Source organism: Cuculus canorus, chromosome 3 (assembly GCF_017976375.1).
Source record: "Cuculus canorus isolate bCucCan1 chromosome 3, bCucCan1.pri, whole genome shotgun sequence".
Taxonomy (NCBI): domain Eukaryota; kingdom Metazoa; phylum Chordata; class Aves; order Cuculiformes; family Cuculidae; genus Cuculus; species Cuculus canorus.
Window position 1 is genome coordinate 78,727,580 of NC_071403.1, and position 13,367 is coordinate 78,740,946.

General features: G+C 36.1%; 1 long non-coding RNA gene across 17 annotated transcripts in view; it reads left to right on the top strand.

Annotated features, from left to right (window-relative positions):
* LOC128851802 (uncharacterized) overlaps window positions 1–13,367 on the top strand; it is a 512,727-nt gene that overhangs the window by 115,067 nt on the left and 384,293 nt on the right. For all 17 annotated transcript variants that reach the window (XR_008449259.1, XR_008449269.1, XR_008449267.1 and 14 more), the window contains exon 2: window positions 12,764–12,823. This is a non-coding gene — a long non-coding RNA (uncharacterized LOC128851802). The remainder of the gene's footprint in view (window positions 1–12,763; window positions 12,824–13,367) is intronic.

A 13,367-nucleotide genomic window follows, 5' to 3' on the forward strand; every position in this document is an offset into this window, starting at 1 on the left:
GTCTTTGTTGTGGGCAGAATTCAAGTTCTAGGTCAAATTAAAAACTGATATTATCATTATGCCTGTACTTTTATAGTGCATTCCTCTTCTACAGAAAGCCAAATACCTATTTGCATATTTTGGATTGCTAAAACCAAAGAAACAAAGCAAATGAGACAATTTTCACTAGTTCATGAATGAATTAATGCTGAGTAGCAAACTTCATTATTCCTGGACAAATGTGTTAAACAAATGAAAATGCCTTCCTCTCTTTTTTTTTTTTTTTTTTGTCTTATTTAAGAAAAAGGCATGATCTCAGGAAAACGTCTTTAACTAAGAGAGCATAAGTGCACAGGATGACAGTTACAAATAATTTTATACACACAAATTGTGCTGATTGTCTGTATTTAAAAAAAGAAAAAAAAAGAAATAAAGGAAAAAAAAAAAGCCTGGCCTAAAAGACTACAGTAAATCACGAAAGTGATCTCAAGTGAACAGAGATAGATTTCTGGAATACGGTGTGCAATGAAACCACTGACCTCTTATACAAGGGTTCATGTCTTTTTCTACAGAAACAGATGGGTAATAGCATAATGCTGAAATCATGCTCTACATAATATGGACCTAGTGATTGCAGACCTGATTGCTTGCCATATGGTTGCTGAAGGGTTGAAGAGAAAATGGGATGATATGCAAACCCTTAAAAGCAACATTTTTATTGAATGGCCATTACATTAAAACCCAAACTCTGCAAATGAAGGAAAGAACTGTGGTGAATAATGATGAAATAACAGAACAATAAAGGAAGAAACACAATAGCATGTATTTGTTTTCAATATGCAAAATAATACCCTTTTTTTTTTTTTTTTTTTGTCATTTTGCCTTGTGTTATGAGCATTCGGTGGAAAGTTGGTGGGACGTTGCTGCCTGCAGGGCACAAATACAGTATAGTGGAGCATTGCAGTATTCACTAGGTCAGACAGGAAAAGAAAATAATCACTTGTCTCAAAGGAAAAGCTTCTCAGTTAAATGCTAAATAAAATATGCAACTTGCATACATGAACCACATTACCAAGAGGCTGGTGGAAAGCCTTCATGAGACTTGCCTTTTCAAGACAGGCTCCTACAGCCTATTTTCTCTCTGTCCTGAAAAAAAAGTTGATTTTTTTCACTGATTTTTTTTTTTTAATGTTGGTACATCCTCGTTACTGATAAATAGGCTATTCTTGTTCATCATTATTAACATCTGTCAGTAAGTGTCTCAGTGCAGTCAGAGGAAAGGCAAAGACCTAGTCTGTAAGTCCTCATTTACTAATGCATACTAGTCTAGAAGAGCCTTCTTCATAGGAAGAAGGATGGTACTCGGCAATGTGGCCATAACTTCACGGCTATGCCTTCCTGCATTCTGGGGATAAGCATATATGAACATGTGACACGGTGAGAATGATGCCAAGTGTCTGAAATTGTTAAGGGATGGAAAAGAGGTCTGAAATCCTGGCTTTCTGACCCTTTATTATGCAACATTTTAATGGCAGGTCCACTATAATCTCTTGAGGTATTAATAGCTCGCTCTCTGTGTTGTGGATTGGTATAGGGAGGATACCCAGCAGATGAAAGCTGTAAATTTAACTCATTCTAGAGATTATAAAAGTTTGAAGTTAGATAACATGAACCAGTAGAATCTGGCTGGATATTTCCTCCTCTAAACGCTCTGTTGCGCATGAACGTATGGATGGCTGATGGCTTAGCGGAGGGTAGACCTTACTGGCTTTCAAGTCAAAAGATGCAAAAAGGATACTTGTGTTTGTAATGAGACATTAAAACCTCCCATCACAAGGTAGCCTTCCTCTGTTGGAAGACACTTCTCATTCTCCATAGTATGTCCAATCTCTGCTCTCTAGCACATAAACATGTTTAGAAAGGGAGGGATATCTGGTTACCAGTTCATTTTATTAAGTACAGTATTCTCTCTGTCATGCTGTGTGGCTGTACTGCCTCACACATGCAGATAAGTCTCTATACATTTGTCTTCTCTACGCCGTGCTGCTTAAGAGCTTCCAAGATCAAGATGGGGTAATATAGCTATCTCTGATTAATCATTACTAAATACAGACTTCCTTAGCTTGACAGGTTTGTCTGATGCATCCCATAAATCACAATTTGTTTGACTGTAATAATGGAAAATATTTATTTGAACAATTATTTTCAAAGAGAAATCTTCCATGTATGTGAGCCTCAGGATCATTCTCAGGATTGTTAGGCTTTTCATCGGCTGCCCACCTCTCTTTTATTTCATTTGGAGCCCTAAAGACATATGACAAGCAGCATATTCTGGTATTTAAGACATTTTAAGTATGGCAAAACAGATTTTCATATGATAAGAAGAGATTTCCTCCAGCCTATAAAATTGATTCTCATACTTCTTGACTAGTGACATGCCGGCTGTGTGGCAGCAATAAGTTTTGCATAAGTTTTAAGAGCCCAAGCTGACCTACTTAACAGGCATCCACTGCTACATAATGTATTTAGGTCAAGTATTGTGTTTGAGCTTATCATCAATCTTGTAACAGTCCAGCTCACTGTGAAAGCCACAGGTACATGATTGATGTAAACGTTCTATAGGATAGAAAATATTCTTGTCATTTTCTTAAGGGGAGGCCTATCATTGTGGTGTTGTTATTTGTTATTTTTATTGGAGAAGCATCAAGGATTGCCCATTACAGCCCCCCCTCCCCCCCCCCCAGCCTGTGCTGTTGCACCACTGGTTTGTCTCTCTGTGTTACCTTGTTAAAAGGATGTCCAAAACCATCTGTAAAAAGTGATTTTTATTTTTTTTAAATGATTCATTTGGGCTAGACAGTACACGTAGCAGTTTAAAATCTGTATTTCTGCTGTGATGGTTTACTGACTGGTTTCTACTTTCTAAATAATAAAACTGGCAGTTTTGCAACCTTGTATGGTGTATGCAAATACAGAAGAGGTCCCTTGCAAATAGTAAATAGCTGGGAATCATCCTCTAGTTAACTGATGGGAGTGTTTAAAATAACTACGTCTTGCAGCAGTTATAGTGCATGCATTTAAGGAGAGCCTTGTAGCTTTGATCTGGCTGTGCAGGGCTATAAAGTAGAAACCAGATCATGTGCATGGATGCACGCACCCTGTGTCCTGTACTCCAGGTTTGGTGGGAGAGGCTAATTTCTGCCTATGATTAAATCACTTTTAGAAAGTAATAGGTTTCCTTTGTTTTGTTCCTACTGTAGTTGCGGTTAGTGTTTTAGCCAACACTTTGGGCAGACTGTTAAAGGATGTGTTTTAATAAAGTAATGCCAGTATACTTAGCCATCCATATAATATTAGCGAAGTGCACATTCTTTTGTGCAGTAAATTGTTGCAAAGTTATATGACATCTTAATGCCCTGACAGGATGTGAAAGACAATACCACTGAAAAGACCAGAAAAGGCCCTTTATAGGTACTGAATAATATATTAGCTTTTAACAGTGTATATACGAGCAAAATGGGATAAGGTATAAAATCAACAAAATAATTATTTATACCAGATGTTATATATTTTATTGGAATCAGAACTATACAACCTCACAACATGGTGTGAACTGGTTTTGATTTGGTATTCATTACCTCTAAGAGCTGTAAATGCCTGCAGTCCAAGTTCGAATCTGCCCTTGGGGCTGATGAAATATTATCTTACTTGTGCATAATTTGAAAAAAGTTACTGTGGAAGAAACTCATTGATCTCTTTTGTGAATGGGCTTGCAGGGATCTTTCCTAGTGCCCCAAATATGCAAATGTGGGGCTTGTGATTGGCTTTTAAAACATGCAGGTGGGTACCTGCATAACAGTGCATCTAAAATTGATATATATAGTGCTGGGGATCTGAAAATCTATATACTGTGATTTTTAGCAGTATATTATAATGTATGAACTGGGAAGGAAGAGTTACATGGCAATGAATATGCATGATAATAAGTCCAATTTCTATATGGTTCCCAAGAGTTTGGAAACTTCTATCCTTTGCTTCCTTTTTAAATGCTGTGCAAACATTATTGGTTCATGTAAGAAATTAGTTTGTGCTATCTTCTTCTGTATTCCAAACAGAGCTTCCATGACATTATTTGCTTCTTTGCTTAAATACTTATGGAGAAAAAAATAATAATTGTAGTACAGTACCTTTCCCACAAGCTAGAAGTACTAAGCCTTTCTCACTTTCAGGGTCTTAAATTACACCTTAAAGCTAATCTAGTGTGGTTTAATTCGTGATATACCTGGACTTCTTCACCAGCTCTTATTTCAGAGTTTTGGCTTATTGTATTGAAAGGTTGCTTTGAAATAATGCGTGTTTGTTCTGGGTAAATAAAAAAAATACTTAAGCATCATGAATATTGGATTCTGACGATACTCAGAAATATCTGTTTTGCATTTTTCGGCAATAAATTATAAGATTTTCAAATTTCAGAAAGAATTTCTGTAGTGTAGTTTCATTTCAGTAAGAAGTTGAGTTCTTTGCCTTGAGCTTACTGATACCAGAAGGAGAATGAGTGGGCAGAGGTGAAATTCCTTCTGTCAAACACAAAGTCGATGGGGGGGAAATAGAGAGGTGGTTGTATGCAAAATAGAGACACTTTAATGTCTACTTATACGCTAATTTATTTATACATATGACAAGAGGAATACTTCTTACTCAGGATAACATAAATAACCATAGCAGAAGATGTTTTAGGAAGTATACTTGAAATTACAGTGTTGTCTTAGGTAAATTCAGGTATTATGCAAGATGAATAGTTGTTCTTTTTGCTTCGCTAAATGTAAACAAATAGGCTATTTGTTTTAGGAACATAAGCTGTTACTGCAGCTGAATATTGTGTATCTATATTGCCTTTTCTTGCTCTTTTAAAGTTATCTGTGTAGTTGAAAAGAAGAGAGAGAGGGGGGACGAAGATGGAAGAATGTCATTCAGATATTATTCTATAAAGCATGCTGAGTTTGTCAGATTTTGAGCAGGTACACAGAGGATAAATATGGTGTTAGAAAAGTTGCAAGAGTTGCTTGTTTCATTTGTTGTGGAAATTAATATTTTCTAGGTGTAAGCACACCGAGCCAGTTGATGTAAAATGAAAAGTGTACCAATGTGAACAGTCAGCTTCAGATTGTGGTCCTGAATGTTCAAATTCCTGTTGCAGATGCCTTTGATTCCAAAATTTGAGACAAAAGGAATGAGAATGTTCTCTGCTGTAGGATGGGGTGGGTGTATTTGAGGGAGGTTTCTAGATTTTCATTGCAGCTTTTCTCTTTAAATTTCTTAGAAAGCAGGAAGTACCTTCTAATCTTTATGTATCTCTTTCTTTTATATTTAACAATTCAGCAACATATCGATTGATCCCTTTCTCCAAACATTTTGAAGCACTTTAAAGCATTTCTTTCCACGTTGTTATTTATAGTGGTACACTAAATTAAAAAATGCTTCTTTTCCCTTGCAGGTATATACATCATTTACAGTCTGGCTTCATTATATTCTGTGCTGTATAAACTGCTGTAGGAGAGCGGTTATGTAATGCTCTTATGTCATTACATTTACATGTATTAAATTCCTGGCAGAATCATATTCACTGTAACAAAAGGTTCATTAGCAGGACAAAAATGCTTAACTTGGGAAACTACTAGAAGAAGTGAGACGCATTTTTTGGCTGATATTGTTGATATGCAATTATATATTATGTACAAAGTTGATCTGGGATTAGCTAGTCCCAAATGACAAGTATAAATGTGATAGAAGTTGTTCATTCAAATCTCTTTCTGTAGTCATAACTTTGAATAGAAGTTATCATCATTAAATCTAGAGTGTATATAAGGGCGACTCACTGAAGTTAATAGAGCAATGCCATTTACACCACATGGGAGCTGTAGATAATACCAGCACTTACTTTGCAAACTGAAAATATTGAAAAAAAAAGTTACTTGGTACACCTTATTTACATGTGCAACTAGTGTGAAACGAATTTATAGCCTCAATTCTGTCATGCATTTAAATATGTCTTTTATTCTTCCACTCCTATCCCCTGTTGTTGAAGCATAATGGTGGCGCTTTCAACGAGAACACCTGGGCACGTTCTTTTGCAGAATGTCATGGCTGTGCCTGAATCAACTTTGGAAATTGATCATTTTAGTTTTGTTGAAATGGCAGTTAAATAGAAGGAATATATCAAGAGTTAAAACTTCATTACTGGAGAGCAATAAAAATGCATCAAGCCTGGAATATAGTCTAGAAGATCAGATTTCTTGGTTATGTTGATACTTTAAAGAAATATGTTTATGCAAGGAATAGAAATTCCATATACTGGAACACTACAGTGATAAATTGCACTCTAGTTAGGCTATCTTTAATGTTCTGATTTTATCACCTGACAATGGACTGTTGCTATCCATATGGAAGCCAACTGGAAAAGGAAAAAAAATAATGCTAAGGGGAAAATCTGCCTTAAGCTTTCTCTAGGACTTCAGCGTATCTAATATTGAAATCATTTTGTGTTTCAAGTCTGAAAACATTTAAATGTATTTACAAGCATAAATACTACTTTTTACTGGATTCTAGGAAGGAATGACCTGGTGTAGATGTGCTAGAGACAGCAGAGAAACTTATCTGTGTGCTTGTGAGTGGATGAGAAGCAGGGGACACTTCAAGTTGCATGGAAAACTGGAGACAGGGATGCTTACAGGTCTCCAGACTTACATGTCTGACAGCTTCCCTAAATTTAGATATTATGACTGTTTTCATAACCTGAAAAGTCTTCTGTACAAGTGAAAAAACAGGCTACCTGGAAAACACTATGATAAATATGTCTAGTTACTCCCAAAGTTGTGAGGAAGTGATTTTTAAACATAGTTCATGAAAAATTCCTACTTGTTCTCGGTTTCACAGATGGTTTCCTAGGTTGACTTGTTAGACTGATAAGGAAGGATAAAAGCTCGTTTGGCAGAGCAGGATCTCTGTCGTTACTCATGTTGAGAGCATCTGTCTTGCTCACTACTGCTGTGTTTGAGCACTGAATAGTCTATGGATAGTTTCTTCTTGTTTCAGTTATGGGGGAGTTCTTGTTTCAGTTATGGAGTTAGGATGAGGTGTCTACAGCTTGAATCATCAGTGCTGAATAATACATACATTCTTGCTGCCTTTGAATTACTCCAAGAGAAACAGAGAAGTCTTGAAGGATGAAATGCAAAGTCCCCAGTTAATTTCTACCCTGACAAATATGACCACAAGTGCCTTCTATAAAGAGCAAGAAAACAAGCCTGAGTCTATAGGAAAAAGCAATAATTATTTACTTATAGAGGTATATTGCAAATCGTGTTTTTACCCCAAGTTGTTGTCACAATTAAAATATCAGTGTGGAATTCTACAAGAAAGAAAAAAGTTTTTCTAACAGAGGCCACACTGTGCTTTTTAAATGGTCTCAGCCGGATGAAGGATGTTTCTTGCATTTGCTTTCACTCTTAAACATCTTTGAGAATGCTTTGTGAAAGGAGGGTGTAGAAGTTTGATCTTCAGCTATCGATATCTCTTTGAAATAGGTATCAAGGATGTTGGAGGTTTTGAGACATCTGCTATGAATTGTCACTTTTGAAAAACAAGGAGAGAGATTTAAAAAAACATTCTTGGCACACCTTTCTGCTTTAATTCTGCTGAGCTGATTAAAAATGCTGTCTTTGATGTAAATCAAATGAAGCAATATTTGCAGTCTACAGAACATAACTGAAATAGGTCTGCTAAGCTTAGGCGCCATATACGTTTACTCTTTCTCCTGTTCCCAAATTCTCTCTTCTCTTATTCTAGTGAAATTTTAGTATTACTGGGTTGATGACCTATTTCTGCAGAGCAGATGGAAGAAATACAGTGTATTCTGCAAAAATGTATACTTCAAGAAATAACAATATTAATAAAAAAAGGTTGAGTGAGGCGGTACAGTGTTCACAGTTTGGTATGCAAGTTCTGCATTTCTGCTCAAACAGATGACATGTCCAGTTTCTGGTTTCAAGCGTGTGCTTGATTTTCTAGATTCAGTATCTATGCACATTACTGATATTCAGGCTTGAAAATTGTGAGTCCTATTTTGAGGAAAAAAATGGCAGCGAGCTTTCTTCAAAGGTATATAAATTAATTCTTTTCATAAAAGGAACAGAGGAAGAAAATGTGAAAATCAAATAAATTCAGATATATTTTAAAAGACTGATAAAAGGCTAGAGGAATTACATGAAAGAAGCAGGAGAAACTTCAGAAGTACATAAGATACTATTAGCTTTTTACTTTCAGCTTTCAGTCTCTGTATTGATGTTGCAGACTGAGTTGCAGCAGTGTGTTCAGTATACAGGAGCCAAAAGGTCTGAAAGAGTAACATGGGCAACTATCTGTACTTACACACACTGCAAGACAAACCAGCAGTTTCATCTCTAGGTCTGGCAACGGGCACAAGGCATTAAATCTGTGTGGTCATGGTCTGTATTGCCACCAGTGTTAAAAAAATACCCGAACCTCTCAACTGTGATTAGTGACTTGCTGCAGAGGTTGTGTTGTGGCAAATGCTCCCTTGTGATTCCAGCTGCACTGTCCGCAGAGCAGTAGGAGCTTTTTTCTCTGCCTAGGGAGGCTTTCAGACTGCATATAGACATCTGCTTTCACAGTGTTGCTGTCTTCTAGACCGCAAGGGAAGTGTGATGGCCTGAAAGATGAGTGGAGCTGGAGATGTGGTTGTGAAGATCTGTCTGTGCCATCCTTTTTCTTGACAAGTTTATGTATCCTAGAAGATGGTGGAAGCTGTACCCATCAAGGAGGTATTTTATTTTGATTCACAGCATGGGCAGACAAAGTCTATATTTGTAGATTTCCTCTGCAGATGTAAGGAATAAGTCCCAGATTTGATTTCATCCATATTTAGCCTTAAACCGAGAAAAGCTTAAAGTGCAAGATGGCTGAAATTCAGTATTCTAAGTATGTTCAGTGAAAAAACGTCCTTATAGTCACATTTATCACTGAATACCACCTTAAGTAGGTTTGCTGTTCCTTCCATTCCCTTTTTTCCCATCAAGTATAGAACTAGAAATTGGAAAAGAGAGAAGGGTGCTAATAAAAAAAGAAAACAGACAAAAGAAAAGACATGTTGATTTTAGGAACTTTGACGTGCTTCTTTTTGCTTAAAAAAATTAAGCTTTTGCATTAGAAGTATCCTTTTGGAAAAAGGTTGTCTTCCTTTCAAAATCTTGAATGGGAAAAAACCCAGGTTTGTGTCAGGCAGAGCTTACAGATATTTTTAGTTGCAAGTTTAAAGTGCTGTGCTTAAAAACAGACACCTTTTTTAAAAGAGATTTTGGAGTTTCTTTCTTTGTAACTTGACAAGATGGTTTGCTCATGTCAATACTCTTTTGATCACGCAGAAGACATTGGAAACAAAAATGTCAGTACTTCAGTGTTTTGATCTAGCTCCCTTAAGTATTGTTACAACAGGAATATGTGGGATTATTATAACTTTTTAACTTGCCAAGTTTGTGGGTCTGATTTAGAGCATTTTGGGGACTGGAGCCACTTTTGGAACGCTGTGAGCAGGACCTGGGGCGCTCTGAAACACTCCCTCGCTGGGCTGCCCCTCATCTGCAAAGAGCCATTTGCTGATCTGCTGATTTGAGCTCAGGGCAAACTCTTTGAATGGGCGTTCAGGGTAGGGACTGTGTCTTGGTTTGAAGGTTTGACTTGCAAAGCCCCTCCAGAGGAGGCTCATGGTTACTTCTCTGAAAGAGATCTAACCCTTGTGTCAGTGAAGTGTGAGAATTTAGCACTATCAAATCAAGGCCTGGTGAGATGCGTCTATACTGCTCCTGCTCGTCAAAGATTTCTCTGCATTTTGTGTTTGGTTTCTCAAGGTGCACTGCATCTTTGTAAGGCAAGTTATTGCTGTCAGTTATTGACTTTCACATTACATGAAGTGGTGAGGGTTTTATACTAAACCTCCTACTTTCTCATCTTATTGAATTAGTGGGGATTTTTTGAGTGCATATCTGCATGTTAACAGTGTAATGTTTTTTCACGGCAGGAGAGTAATTTCCTAATTCATTTGTACTGCTGAACATTCTTCACTCCAGTTATAAAAGAAATACAATGGGGTTTAGATTTTTGTTTTGAAATACCCTGTAAACCTCGAATTAGAAAAATAAAGCTGTGAATATATATGGTTAGCCTCTCCTGAATATCTCTGTAAACCTAGATTGCAAAAGCTGTAGGGAATATTTTCTCTAGAATTAAAATTTAGCAGAAAAAGAAAGTACATCGTTAAAAACAAATCCTGGTATTTCTACAGAGTCTGGTATTGTATATATGTACGTATATATATAAAAATTTTAAATTTGTTTAAATGGATTACTTATTTTACATTAGTTATAATCCACACTGTGGAGCAGATGCTTTCTGTGTGATTTGCTTTGTATATAATGCAATGATTACTAGCAGGTTAAGCATCCCATCAAGAAGAATCAAGTGTAGGAATTCAGAATGGAGGATTTCTGTAATAAGTGGCATATCTAGATTTGTGTTTCATCGTATGCATATTTCAGGAGGACAGTATGTTTTAAAACTCTGAAAGAAGTAAGCTAGGAATAGTAGAGCCTCTGGAAACACAGGCTGAAATTCCCGTTGAAGCCGCTGTGAGTTCTGTTGCTGACTTCAGTGGATTTAGAATTTCACTGTAAGGGTTTTTAGATGCTTTTTAAAAGAAAAAAGGCGATCTGTTTAATACTAACCCAAAACACTCACTGCGTAGCTTCTGTCCTGCTCAAATTCAGATTCACAAGTCTATAAACCGAAAGGAGAACTGTAGGAAAGTGAAACTGTGCATTTCAAGTAAGAAAGTAACTTGAGATCTTTTCACATCTTGCTCTTCATAGTTATTCTCAGTAGCAGAAGTGACTGAGCTGGAGTTGTTATGATCCATAGCACTTCGTAAGGAGACAGGAATGAAAGAGAGAAACCAGTGCACTTAGAAAATGCCTTGAGAAGGTGTGTGACACAAACCACTGAAAGTCCCCAAATGAATTTGCAGCACAGCATACTCATCGCTGCTGGTTATTTTTAAAGGGGAGTTTAAAAAAGAAATATCCACTGCCAGATGGATTTAAGGCACTAATTCTTGCCAGTGAGAAAGTAAACCCAGGATTTAATCAAATTTCTACCACAGTTGCGCCCAAGGAGATGACAATATCTTCTTTTTGGTTTGAATTGTTTATATCTGGAAAAGAAGAAAACATAAAGAAATACATTAAGATCTAGAATTGCAGAACGGGGAAATGAAATCAGTTTGTCACAGAAGATTTTTTTATTGACATCTTTAGTTTGTTTTGATGTCTGTAATTAAATTGCTAATTATGTGTTTCTGTTGCAATGGTCATGCTTTTATTACATAATTGCTACAAGTTTTTCTCTCACCACTAACAATATTTGTTTAACCTTTGTGCATGGTAGTTACATACTTCATAATGTAAAAGCTTAGAAATAGAGTTATTGACTGTTACGATTAGCTAAATCAGAGGGCTTTAAAGTTCTTTGCCATAAATTAAATATGTTTTGTGGCAAAGGATCAAAGATAATTAAAGGATGAAGCAATTGCAGTCATTAAAGGATAAATATTATTTCAACACTGACTGAAGAAAATAAAGCAAAAAACATGCAGGAAAATTGATGTTTTTTAAAGGAGGGGAAAAAAGTTTAGCCTAGGGTAATAAAATAATTCTAAAAACTAATTTGTACTCTGATCCTTTAAGCTTGCTTCTGTGTTTTCTCAAAAAGCATTTGACTAGGTGAGATGCAATTCCGTCACCTTCTCTTTTATTTTTTCTCTTTTGAGTTTAGGCATAATTTTTGTCAGTATATTTCAATGTATTCATTAATTTTTCTCATTTGTTTATTTTATGCAAACCATAAGAGACATTTTTTCCTCAGTGAAGATTGCCTCTTTATTTTATTTTGAAATATTTGTATATTTATTTCATTAAATGAGATAATGCTTTTTCTTATTAACATAATTTCCAGTACATTAAACATATTTCTCCACAGACAGAAGAGAGGAATCAGATTAAATGACAGTTAAATCACTTGCAGCAATTTCAACTGTTAAAAGAAATAAGTGTCTCTGTTTTCTTTGTGATCACGAGATGTGCTGTAAAGGGAAATGAAATACTAAAGAAAGGAGGGAAAACATAAAGAAATAATGACTGACTTATTGCAGTAATACCACTGAGAGAAGAAAAACTCACTACAAATAAAAGGAAAAATAATATAGTGGTTTTGAAAGTTACCAAAATTCATTTCTTATTGATGAGATCAGTGCAAGCCCAATACTAAGTAAGCTGCAGGAGAAGGAAAAAAAAATCATACCAAAACCCAAACAATGCCATAAACTATGGATGGTGAAAGAAGAAATAAATACTATGCATCTGGAGGGCTACTACTTAAAATGCCTTTAATTTTTTGATAATTTATTTTTTAGCATATTTAGGGAAGAGGACAAAGAACCAATTATCTCTTGGAAACTAACCATGCACCTCTTCTAACCTATCTCCAAATGTCCATGTGTCCTTACTGGAAATCTGTCATGTTTTCTTGAGCAAGCATGGGGCTACCTGAAGAGGAGATTATCTTTTTATTATCTCGTATTACAAGATGTTTCAGAATTATTATAATAATAAATGTATTTGTCTTAATTATACTTCTGTTATTATTATTATTTCCACAGTCTGAACCAGCTGCTTTGAGGAGAGCTTTCGAATGAATAACTAAGCTGTGAATTTCTAAGGTAACATTTATGTTATTGTTTTGCCCCCAGTCAAGGTTTTCTCTGTTTGTGCTTTTAGCTGTAAACCAATTATTTTTCACCAGAGTTTTATGTGCCTGATCTTGTAGTCCTGAGTAAGGACTAGTCCAATATTTGCCATTTTCTTTCTCATCAATGTACTCTACAACTGGAAGCTCTTAATACATCCTGTGTCAGATACAGTGGTTTTCAGCTTTAAGATGAAAACAGAGAAGGTATTTTTTGGATAAGGAACCCATTTTTAGCTACCTGCTCTGTCTCAGAGTTGACTGACAATATCCTTTCTAAAGAATTGTAATTGTAGTCTTCTTGCTTTTAAATGAGGAACGGTGATGTCACTGTGGTATAGCATTCTCCCTTATGTGAAATGGTGCAGGAAAAGTGAGGTGGAATATGGCATGGTTGTAAGGCTTTTACGGATTTTTTATTTTTTTTCTGGGGCTGGAGAGCAGACTCTCTCTTCCTGCTTAGTGCACTTGTTCACCGAAGCTGAGCAGGGTATGCTGTGGGGTCATTACAGAAGGCT